At 45.0% G+C, this 10,599-nt stretch overlaps 1 long non-coding RNA gene across 1 annotated transcript; it reads right to left on the bottom strand.

Annotated features, from left to right (window-relative positions):
* Positions 1-3,514: 3,514 nt before the first annotated feature.
* On the bottom strand, positions 3,515-8,610 carry LOC147112663 (uncharacterized). The gene is made up of 2 exons (XR_015079544.1): positions 8,071-8,610; positions 3,515-7,166 (listed from the first exon to the last, which is right to left on the bottom strand). It is a non-coding gene; the product is annotated as an uncharacterized LOC147112663 (long non-coding RNA).
* Positions 8,611-10,599: the final 1,989 nt, after the last annotated feature.

The following is a 10,599-nucleotide window of genomic DNA, read 5'->3' as shown; positions in this document are numbered from 1 at the left end:
TGAATAATTGGACCCAGTCATGCACATCCCAAGCAACTCTGGTCACTATAATGATTTCTTTCCAAATTAGTTTCTATTTCAAACCACGTTTTTATTACAATAAAAGAATCAATTACAGTTCCAAATAGTTGATCATAGAGCTCAGTGTTGTCAGTAGGCTTAATTAGGCTGTATTTACACACAGGTTTAGTGTAAGCACAGTATCAGAGCCCAACCTGACTTCAGAGCAAAGTAGAGAGATTCCCTAAAACAGGCTCTCATTGCTTGCATTTGACACCATATGGAGTGTCAAACCTGATTTCTAAGGTGCTCTGAGGGTCCACTGGTTCTGAACACTTGTTAAACCTACCAAAGATTGATTCAAATGTTCAGAGCATGCATTCTCTCCCACCCACTCTAAGCAAGCAGTTTTCAAAATTGTGTATGGAGATCCCCTGCAGATGTTAACACACCCAGAAACACCCATCTAAATTCCAAGGCAGTGCCAACTACACAAAAAAATTGTTCTGTTACAGAAAACATATATAGGGCAACAGAAAGCAACATGCTAGCAAGTCATAAAATATAGAAATCTGATCACAGCAAAGACTCCTGGGATCCCCTACAGGTCCCCAATTTTAAAACCTGTGCTCTGAACATTTTAACTGTTGACAGCACTGTGCAGAGCTCCATCCTGGGCAGAACCTATTAAGAGTTTCATTCAAGCCATATAAACAGTACTGCCTTCCTGAAACCTGAACTGCAGCTACCAGTCTGAGCTGCAGTCTAAAGGCAACCCAAGTGTATTGCTATAAATCCATGATAAAAAAATCTCACTTAAGCCAATATACTTTAATACTTGTCCCAATGTACTAACTGTTTAACACTTAATCATCATCGATTGTTCTAACTATACCAATGACAGATCTACATACCACCAGTAATTAATATGGTGTTACAAGTTCAAAAATGGTCTCCAGGCACAACCAAAGTTTGACAAAAAAGTGCTGGAAAACTCAGACCAGGCAGCAACTGCAACACAGATAAACAGCATTTAAAAAAAGTAGGGGGAAGAGGAAGGGGGTAAAAAAAAAACACAGGAAGAGAGAATGATCTGTAACGTATTTTAAATGGAAAACAAGAGATGGTTAAACAGTAGAAGTGATAGGAACATAAGTCAATAGGATGCATAATGAGAGAAATGAAGTAAAAGACAGGCCTACAAATTCAAATCGTGTTCCTTTCACATACCAGTTCAGATGGGCACAGGGACAATGTGAAATTTGTGCTGGCAGCTCATCATGGGTCAGGCGCGCAGAGAGCACTGCATATGCTGCTTGTTGGCTACGTGCCTGTTTGGGGGGTGGGGGGGGGGGGGAAATCAGGTTTCTGACTCCACTTAAAAAGGCAGCTGGCACTGCTTAAAAAGGTGAGGTGTATGTTGGCAGCAGACACCAGGGAAACTTTGGAAGTTGAAAGATGGCTGCAAGAGGTCCAGAAAGGGCAGATGCAACATTGGAAGCCCTGGTCCAGAAGGTAGACAGGATATGGGAGATATCAATACCCAAAGGGGCAGAAAGCCCTCCAGGCAACACCTCCGCCAATGGGTAGAGTTGGTTGAGGAGGTCTCACCTCCAAGGACATGGCTTCAATGTTGGAAAAAATTTAAGGACCTCAGAGTTAAGAATCTTACCTCACACTTCAATTATTCTCTCCTCACAACATGCCTTACCCCCCGCTTCCCTTCACTTTCTTATAATCACTGCACGACATTACACTCCACTCGCTCCTCTTCCTGCTCTCTCTTACCCAAACCTCACATTTTCCACATAACATCTGCACTATTGTATGATGACAGGTATATTCTCAAAACAGCTCACAAGATTGTTAATTACAATCTTGCAGGAGAAAGTCACACACAGCATGCAGCAGGAGGCCACAACCCGATCAACTAGTCTGCCTACACATCTTTTCCCTTCTGGAAGATAATGTGTTGGCCATCATGGGCAGGGGGTGAGCCGTGGCGTGGCGACTAGCAATGCTGCAGATATGAACTAGAAGCAGGAGTAGGCCATTCGGCCCATCTAGCCTGCTCCGCCATTCAATCAGATCATGGCTGATCTGATCTTGGCCTCAACTCCACTTTCCTGCCCGCTCCCCATAATCTCGACGCCCCTCTTTCAAAAATCTGTATCTCCGCCATGAATATATTCAATGACAGCCTCCACAGCTCTCAAGGGTAGAAAATTCTGAGGATTCACAACCCTCAGGAGAGAAGAAATTCCTCATCTCCATTTTAAATGAGTGACCCCGAATTCTGAAACTATGCCCCCTAGTTCTAGATTCCCCAAGGGGAAACATCCTCTCAGCATCTACTGTGTCAAGCCCCCTCAGAATCTTATATGTTTCAATAAGATCATCTCTCATTCTTCTAAACTCCAATGAGTATAGGCTCAACCTTTCCTCATAAGACAACCCCTTCATCCCAGGGATCAACCTAGTGAACCTTCTCTGAACTGCCTCCAATGCAATTATATCCCTCCTTAAATAAGGAGACCAAAACTGCACGCAGTACTCCAGGTGTGGTCTCACCAACATCCTGTACAGTTGTAGCAAGACTTCCTGACTTTTATACTCCACCCCCTTGCAATAAAGGCCAACATGCCATTTACCTTCCTAATTACTTGCTGTACCTGCAGGCTAACTTTTTGCGTTTCATGTACGAGGACATCCAGATCCCTCTCCATTTAAATAACTTGTTTTTATTCTTCCTGCCAAAGTAGATAACCTCACATTTTCCCACATTATGCTCCATCTACCAATTTTTTGCCCACTCACTTAACCTATCTATATCCCTTTGCAGACTCTGTGTCCTCCTCACAACTTGCTTTCCCATCTATCTTTGTATCCTCAGCAAATTTGGCAACAGTACACTTGGTCCCTTGATCCAAGTCATTAATATAGATTGTAAATAGTTGAGGCCCCAGCACTGATCCCTGTGGCACCCCACTAGTTACAGTTTTCCCACCTGAAAATGACCCATTTATCCCAACTCTCTTAGTTAGCTAATCCTCTATCCATGCTAATATATTACCCCCCAACACCATGAGCTCTTATCTTGTGCAGTAACCTTTCATGTGGCACCTGGTCAAATGCCTTCTGGAAATCCAAATACACTACATCTACTGGTTCCCCTTGATTCACCCTGCTCCTTACATCCTCATAACTTGAGTAAATTTGTCAAACACTATTTCCCTTTCAATAAAGCATGCTGACTCTGCTTGATGGCATTATGATTTTCTAAATTTACTGCTACTCCTTCCTTAATAATGGATTCCAGCATTTTCCCCAATGACAGATGTTAGGCTAACTGGTCTATAGTTTCCTTTCTGTCTCCTCCTTTCTTGAATAGGGGCGTTACATTTGCGGTTTTTCAATCCACTATCACAGGGTTTCTTTCCTTATACTTTTTAAAAATATAAACCTCTGTAGGAACTGGGGTTCCTAGCCGAAGAATTGAGATCGACTCAGAAAATCAAAAACAATAAAATTTAATGAACAAACGAAGCTGTACAGGAAACTGTAGGATACAATGCAAATAGGTCTGGTCTGCTTGAAAGCCTCTCTGGAAACTGCTAGCAGGCCCAGAGCTCAACTGCTAGCAGGCCCCGAGCTCTGACGTCATGACGTTTTTCCCACCGTTGAGATCACGTGACGGACGGCATTACGTCATCACACGGAGTACAGGAAAGAAGCCCTAGTACAGTTAACAGATACATTAAAGGTGCAGCCCCCAGCTGTACTACATTGCTGTAAAAGGAATGATATACAATTGTCTGTAATCCTCTGGTGGTTCTGCCACACCTCCTTGTTTCTATCTCATCATACATACTCTGCAGACTGAGGGTCTGGGCTACCAAAGAAGGCTGATGGGTATACAACAGAAAATGCTAGGAGCACTGGGCAGCCTGCCAGCGAGCTTGTGCACAATGGCTCAGAGCATGAAAGATTCCAGCTCCAACTTGTGTTGGGGCTTTGCACAGTACATGGAGATCATTCTCTCCCACTCATTCACATCATGTGCCTGTAGTCATAGAAAAGCTGAACATTCTGGAAGAGGTATCCTTTTATATTGAGAAAGATGCCAGGCTGGTGCTGGGGAGCACGCAAGGCAATGTCGGTGCAGTTTATGGAACCTTTGACCCAGGGGAAGCCTGCAATGCAAGCAAAGCCTGATGCTCTCTATTACTTTGTTCTGTCCATTGGGAACGCAATGTACATGTTCCTCCTGGCATAGAGCACCTCGGTGACCGATCTGGTGCAGCAAATTGGGAGATGTCGCTGATGTCACCTGTAGTCTGGAATGGCCCCCAGGCGTAAAAGGACCACGGTGAACTTGATAGCTACAGGCAGTGCTGTTCACGCCCTAGTTTGGGGCTCTAGCTGTGACTGCAGCGGGTGACGTAGCTTGGTGACAGCCTCGTTGGCAAAACACAGGCACTGCACACATTGCACCCGAGACTGAAGCATGAGAAGTGCTCCCTGAAGACCCACTGTGAGTAAGGCTTTCTGGGCAGTGCCCTCCTCTACCACTGCTCTCTCCTGTCTTCTTTGTTGCTACCCCTCATCCTACACCCACAAAAGTAGACCTACCAGTCCACCCATGACTGGAATACAACAGTTTTTAATGCAGACAAAAGCAGTGCAGTACCAGTACATAAGTTGTTCCCAAAAGTCAATTCACTTGTGGAATGGAGAACATAACCAAAAGGCCCAGAAGGTAACCTGCAGCCTAATATAGCAAATCACCAACTAACCTGGATGGAGCAGAGCCCTTTAACTAGCACTCCTGCAGGGTCCTTGCTGGCTGTTAGCACCATGATTAGCTGGGAGTGTTCATGTGGCAAGTGAGGTGCTGGGGCAGAGTAATTTCACAAAAAGGTGCTACAAGATAGGATCCTTCTTTTAATATAAATTAGGCTTTTTAATACTTGCTATTCTGCATGTCCCTCAACTACATTTTATATTTTGAACATTTTTTTCCCCCCCTCAGTCCCCCTCCCTGACCTCCCTTTCCGTTATACTGGTGACTTGCGTCGGTGCTGCCTCCTGCTTTCACCCCGATCTAGGGAATTGCATGTATTTTGCTTCAAATTTCCACCCTTCCTTTATCTTTACATGATCCATTTCTGACTCTACCCTTCCCAGACTGGATGTACTTTCCACTGACATCTATTACAACCTCACTGACTCCCACAATTACCTAGATTATCTTTCTTGCCACTCCAATTCCTGCAAACAACTTGCATTTATATAGCATCTTCAACATAATGAAACGTCCCAAGCTGCTTCACAGCAGCGCTTTCAAACAAAATTTTCAAGCACTTCATTCCCATCTCCCAGTTTCTCCATCGCATCTGCTATGATACCACCTTCCACACTTGATTTTGGGAATTTATTCCCGATTCCTCAGCCAAGGATTCCCCGCCACCATAAGACAGGACACTTGCATGAGATGTGCACAGGAAAATGGGGCACGTGCAGGAGATGCAACACCAGCCACTAACCTCCCCACCCACCATTCCTACAACTTTCTTTACCATATACACAGCTCAGTTACGTCTCCACATCAGAGAGACCAAACACAGATTAAGTGACCATTTTGCTGAATACCTCCATTCTGTCTGCAAGTCTAACTCCTGTTGCTTACCTCCAATTCTATGTCCCACTCCCACCTCTGTCTTTGGCCTTCTATGCAATTCAATGAAGTTCAGGAACACTTTACAGCCCTTTTGCTTGCAAATTTACTAACAATTTAAGACCTTATCTTTAGCTCCCCTTATCTTTCTGCAATGTCAGATGGGCATGCCGGTGTTTCTGGAGTTTGGGTGGTTGGGGGGGGGGGGGGTTAAAGAAGAGCAGCACCGATAGCTCCGCAGACTGTACCGCAGAGAAACCCTTATGCTCCAACCAACTTTACTCAGGTTAGCCTAAGTTTTGCTGTTTCATTAATCCAAAATATTAAAAAATCTATTACATAAAAATAAGGATAGAATGTATGACTTTAAATCGTGGATTGAATTACCTCTGTGCACCCTGGTCCAATTATCCCATGCCCTCCAAGCCACTACACCTAAACACAACACTTGGTCTTGACTCCCGTTGTAAAAAGCCAGACAATTGATTGGTATTGAATTTCAAAACATTTTCGTTCAAAATGCAGACCCAGTCACATTTCCATGGACATAAGTATGCAGAAAAGCATGATAAATACCTGCTTCAGAATAGTTGAGAAACACACAAACACAATTTCTGAGCATCACAGGGTTCCCCTCCCGCAGCAAATTGATTTAAAAATCCTCAATCACAAATCCCTCTGAGGCCTCACCCCACTATCTCTGCAGCGCTTCCTCAAGTCTTAGGTCTCAACCTGCACATACACTTTTGACTCTGTTCTGCTGTGTGCTCCCCTTCCCCAAGCCTTCCAATCCATTTCATAAAGTTCAGCTGCCATGCACCTGCAGTGAGGAATTCTTCTTCAAAACCCTTCTGCCTTGCTCCATCTTGTCTCAGCTTCTAAATGTCTTCACATCTTCCACCATACCTTCAGTCACTTCTAACTTTCTCTCCACTGCCCCTGTGAAGTGACTTGGATCGTTTTTCTGTGTTAAAGTCTTTATACAGTGCAAGTCGATGTTGTTAAAGAGGAGCCCAACAATAAAACAACAAAAGCAATGGCTCTTGGGCACACATGAACATCTATAGTGACAAAAATACTCTCTTCAGAGTCTCTTTCGTACCAAAATGTCAGATTTTATTCTCTCAACCGCAACATGTTATAGCCTTGTGCAGAATATATCGTTTATTAGTCACATCCCTTGTATACAAAATTGCCTTTGAAATGAAAACGTGTGCTGTTACAGGTTTGTGTACTGCATAATGCGAGAGAAAAATGCCAAGGTTTCACTGTGGAACAAAAAGTAGGCTCATTATTTAATATAGGAAGCGTGTGAAATTGGTAATGAACGGCAGTTCTTTTAGGAGTACATAAATGGTTATAAACCCAAAATCTAAAAGCAAGTTATAAACTTGTTTTGGCCAGATAACTAACAGTCCAGGATCCACGGAACGAAACTCGCACTGGAGTCAACGCAATCACTCGAAAGATGCGCAGTCAAATTCACATACTGCAAAAACACACAGCGGAGACAGACTCATTAAAAACATTACATTTATTCGAATTATTACTGCAGTCAAACCGTACCCACCCGACAAAAAATGGGAAGTCTCATTTTAAAGCCATTGCTTTGCTTTTTGCACGAACCCCGACAAGCTTCAGTGAATTTGCAGAAACTAGCTGTTGCACAAAGTCCAATCGAAGAACAGTAAACAGGGAATTTAAAACTGCACGCAGAACAATAATTTCATCCAAAAAGCCCCAGTAAAATTTTCTAACATTTTAAAATAAAAATCGTTTTTGCCAATCTCATCAGTGTGGATGTGGGCGAGGCAAATACGAGACGCGGGTCTTTAAAACCGGACTGCCTGCTGCTCTTCTGCCATCCAGCTGCTGACATCTCCTGCAACCCATCGCACCGTTACACGGCGAGCGGCAAAATAAAAGATTCATCGGCTCAGAAAAAAACTAAAAAGTACTTTTTAAAAGAAAGTCACCACCCCCTCTATAAAAAGACAGATCAGATGGAGGAGTGAGTGGCGGCTGCGGGGGGAATGTTTTTTCCGTCGCTCTTTACCATTTGGCAATTCTAGACACGGAATCACAAATCTTCCATTTTAGGAGGATTGCGGCGGGGGGGGCGTTAAACGAAAGAGGAAAAAAAACCAAAAACTGCACCGAAAAAAAAATCACGGATCCCCGCTCAAAATGGCGACGCCGCCGCTCCTCGGGAGAAACAAACAGCGGGAGTGAAGCCCCCCCCCGCCTCCCCGGGGGGGGGAAAAGAGAGACAGGGTCCGCCCGGGGCTCTCTTCCCCCCCAAACACACACACCACGGCGGCAACAGCAGCAGCCTCAACCCGCACTGAGCACTGCCATCCTCCCGCCTAACCCTCTCTCCCTGCGGTAGGTACCTGCTGGGAGCCGATGTGTCTCCTCTCCTGTTGCTGTGATTTATTAGCCGGGGGGGTCGGTCCTGTTGCTGTGATTTATTAGCCGGGGGGGGGGGGTTTTTTTTTTTTTTTTTTTGTTTCCTGTTGCTGTGATATATTGGCGGGTCGCTCGCTCGCTCGGCTGCCGACAGCAGTAAACACACCGCGCGCGCACTCAACCACCACACTTGAAATTTCCCTTGAGCGCGCGCTAAACTGATGCAGGTTCCACGGCTGCTGTCGGGGGGGCGGAGCCTCAGATCAGCTTCTCGTCACCAGCTCCCGCCCCTGCACAAATCTCACTGGCTGGATCGGGCGCGGCAAAAAAAAACTGCCTCGAGGCGCCAAGGCTGTTGGCTCGAATCCGTCTGTGACGTCAGCGCCATTCAGCTTTCTGAGTGGTTCATGTTGCTGTCAATCACCAAATCATTTTGATTGAGACATTCGGGGGAGGGGTTGTGGCGGGGGAAACTCATCGCGGGCCCGGACAACCAATGATGTGTCACTGTGTGACTGGCCCGGGAGAAGAATCAACACGTGGGCGGGACTTCAAATAAAATACCAGCCTGACTGGGAGGAAGATTGTTGTTTTAATGGGAGGACCAAAGCTGTCCTCCCGAAAAACAAAAACAAACTACTTTAATGTCAATCTAGGTTGTTGCAATTAATCAGTTAATTAAACTCATTACATTAAAACGCTAAATTTATTCTTATTTGTTCCCCCCAGTCACCGCTGTTCATTTCCAATCCTCTCTAAACTCATAATTTATTTTAAATTGCCAGGTTGTCTTGTTCTTTCATCGCTATGTGTGTCTTTTATCTTGCAGTTTTATCTAAGATAGTGGTTCTTTGTGGTTGGTGATTCCTACCTCTTCTGTTTACTGTCCGTGGAGAATTACACTTGCAGTATACACTTGATTATCAAACAAGGAGCATACAAAGGAAATCTTTAGAAGCGAAAAATAAAAACAATCACCGAGAATTAAAATAGTGCAAGCAACCACTTATCACAGGTACTAAATTGGAAAATCAATTTTCTAATTAACAATTGAATTAAACAGTTTTTGCGTCTGTACTTAAAAATCTAATATCGTAACCGGATTACATCGATTACAATTTAACCCATGAACTGAAACGCTAAATATGATTCGTGAAAGAGCGCTTGGCTGCTAATTCGTGTTGACAGCCAAGTCTGTAATGCCCATGGGCAATGGAGCAAAACAGGAGACTGTTGCTTGTCATGTAGCAAAGGCCTTCCCAGTGAAAATAAATACAAGAATAAAAAAGCATATTTTGACAACCAGAAGAATTGAATTTATACGTTTCATTGGTTCAAGTCTGAGACTGTGATCAATAACCTATAATATTAATGAAGCCATTTTCACGTCATGCAGCTGCATCTCTCGGGGGATCGCTGTGTTCATGCTGACGGGGTAACATGACGCAGTTTCAACAGCTCACTATAACAGAGCAAAATGAAAAACAGCAATAGATGAAAACAGGAAAGGAATAACCAGCTAAAACAGTGATGGTAAAACAACAAGCATATTGGCCTGGGGGGGGGGTTCCTCCGCATTTGTGCCCAAATATGCATGTAATTTGGGTGCAAACCAATTACGCGGCTTAAAAGATCATGGGCCAGAACTTCGGGTCCCCACAGGTGAGTACGCGCTGGGTACTCACACGAAGGCCCAACAAAAGTGCCAGTTTCGTGTGTAGTGTATGTAACTGTTCTACCTTTAAGAGAACTATTGTATGTAACCGTCCACCTTTAAGAGAACTATTTTAGGTGTGGCACTACTTTATCCTGGCTGCTGTATACTGTAATACCGACGGTGACCACACCGGTATATAAGTGCTGTGGCAGAATTTATTGGGCAGATTCGCCCTGACCTTCGAATAGTAAAGTCCTGTTTTAAGTTACTCTTGGAGTCTGTGCATTAATTAACTAAACAACCCACAGACTTTACAGTGGCGACGAGTCCGATCGTACCCTGCGGCAACAATACTTCCGAAGCAGTTAACGAGCGTCGAGAAGAGGCAACCACCCTCGTCATTCTGCTGGGAGAAAACTCGAGTCTGCAGAGCTGGAAAGGAGGAAGAATTCAGAGACAAAGACTTCCATCAGCAACAGGCACTGACTGTCCCTTCTGCCACGGTGAGGAGTGAGCCGATCAGCACGAGAAGCAAGCCGGCCACGGTGACTGTGAGTAAGGGAAAAGTAAAAAGAATAACCGGAGGATAAGGGCGGTGCACTCGACCACGGTCGAGGGGGAAAGGAGCCGGACAGAAGTCGGGCCCAGAGGCGCTGAGACTGGGGCAGCGTGGAGCAAGGAAGCCGCGGTACAGACAGGCTGGGGACGCAACGGCGTCGTGAGACAGCTAGACCGCGACTGGCGAAAAAGGCCGGGCAGCGACCGAAGCCACGAAGCGCTGCGACCGGGAGCGTAGGCGCGGGAAGATATAAAAACTCAGCCGCAGCCGGGGAGGGAAGCACCGGACTGCGAGAGG

This window comes from Somniosus microcephalus, chromosome 9 (assembly GCF_052327205.1).
Source record: "Somniosus microcephalus isolate GS21.2 chromosome 9, FLI_Smic_1.0, whole genome shotgun sequence".
NCBI classification, from domain to species: Eukaryota; Metazoa; Chordata; class Chondrichthyes; order Squaliformes; family Somniosidae; genus Somniosus; species Somniosus microcephalus.
The sequence above is the reverse complement of the archived record's forward strand: the minus strand, read 5'-3'. Positions and strand labels throughout refer to the sequence as shown.